The 1,784-nt window shown below is 40.8% G+C and overlaps 1 protein-coding gene across 1 annotated transcript in view; it reads right to left on the bottom strand.

Moving 5' to 3' along the window:
- Positions 1–1,172, bottom strand: part of lratd1 (LRAT domain containing 1) — a 7,500-nt gene extending 6,328 nt beyond the window's left edge. The window contains exon 1 of the mRNA XM_008313262.3: positions 125–1,172. The gene's annotated coding sequence lies outside the window, so the exon portion shown is untranslated. The remainder of the gene's footprint in view (positions 1–124) is intronic.
- Between the last annotated feature and the right edge of the window lie 612 nt (positions 1,173–1,784).

Genomic DNA, 1,784 nt, shown 5'->3' on the forward strand with positions numbered 1-1,784 from the left:
AAACGCCGCGGGTAAAGGGCAAAAAAAAAAAAAAAAAAAATGAGTGTGGTGAGAGAAGGAACTGTAAATAAAGACTGACGTGTCTTTACGCACGGCGCACGGATTAAAAAGGAAGTGTGGATACCTGTGCTCCCCGGGCGAGTGGTTATATATCCTTATTTTCCATTAGTACAGAGGGCTCACAGATCCCTCTGCAATCCTGCTTTTCTTCCCGATATCTTCTTTCTGGCTTGTTTGTCACGCTGTGCGCCGTGAACCGGCTGGCCCGGCTGTCGTGCGTACTGGAACTTCTCCTCTTTCAACGCCACCTCCTTTTAAGTACCACGGAGAGCTCCGCCTCGGCCGCCGAGCTCCGCCTCGACTTGGTTTTACTGGGACTCACTCACGGCTCCATTAGCAACGAACCAATAGAAACCACGGGGAAATACGCCAGTCATGCGGAAGAAGCCAATGAAGGCTGATGAGGGCGGCAGGCGGCGACGTGCGGCTGTTACCGTGGCGTGGTTTTTGTTGTCAGAGAGCTGTGGAATTCTATGCAGGATCCTCGGGGCGCGTATAGTTAAGTTCGAGGCACGAGTATCCAGAGATAAAATACTGCAATTTCTCAAAAGGAGCGTAAACAGACTCCTGATGATCCATTAACAATTCACTGCTCCTGGAAAGAGTTCTGCATTGGCCTCCTTATCCCTGCAGCAGCAGCAGACATGACAAATGTGTTCCCATCTTCCTGAATACTCGAGCAGCCTCTGTCCTTCACCTGCCATGTTTCACATGAGACAGTTTTCACACTGCATCACTTGTCTCTTCCACATCTGTCACCCTGTCACACTGTGTATGTACCTGTTAGGGACCAGAGGGAGGAGCTGCAGGCAGGGGTAAGGTGGAAGAGAAGAGAAACCATAGAACGGTCCATCAGATGACTGTTATTTAGAAAATGCAGGGAGGTTTTAAGTAGAGGAGCAAAATATGATTCATATTTTAGCCACATTTTGCATGAATATTGTAGTGTAATATGCTCCTAAGATAGAGTCTTCTAGGGTGTTCAACATGAGCTCAGTAACCCTTTAGATGCACAGAGATACTGTAGTGGGTTCATGAAATCTTTGGTTGCCTAGATATTCTTTAGTAATAATAATAATAAATTTATAATAAATATAATAAATAATAGTAATAATAATAATTTAAGTTGTTGCTATGCAGGTGTGTTAAATAAAATGTAATTCTGTTTAATTTTAAATAGCTTAATATTAATTAAACAATATATGTATATATTGCCCCAGGCTCTGTTTAATTGTATGCAATATATTCCAGGAGACTTCATCAGTCTCCATAGTTTCTATTATTATTATTATTATTATTATTATTATTATTATTATTATTATTGGTAGTAGTAGTAGTATCTAGTAATCTTATCTAGTCTATAGTCTAATCTAGTAATGGTTACCTTATGACTGTGGTCTGAGGCCATTATTTAGAAGAGCAGAAACACTGTGAATTTTCTTTGTCTCTTTTTTTTTCGACATAGTTCTGCTTTTTATTCATTTATTTCCTCCCTAACCATCATTTCTCTTTTACTCACACTCACACCTAATCATATATGCAGCTGGTGTTATAATAAGGCAGTGTGCAGACAGTAGTGGAATAACCACTGAAACAGGGTGATATTTCACAACCCCAATAATTGGATATGTCTCTATTTCCTAATTACTAAGTAAATCATATACACCGCAGTGCCACACCATGCAGATAAAACAGATTAGCACGAGTATGAGTATCCCTACAAA

Source organism: Cynoglossus semilaevis, chromosome 7 (assembly GCF_000523025.1).
Source record: "Cynoglossus semilaevis isolate Cse_v1.0 chromosome 7, Cse_v1.0, whole genome shotgun sequence".
Lineage (NCBI taxonomy): Eukaryota > Metazoa > Chordata > Actinopteri > Pleuronectiformes > Cynoglossidae > Cynoglossus > Cynoglossus semilaevis.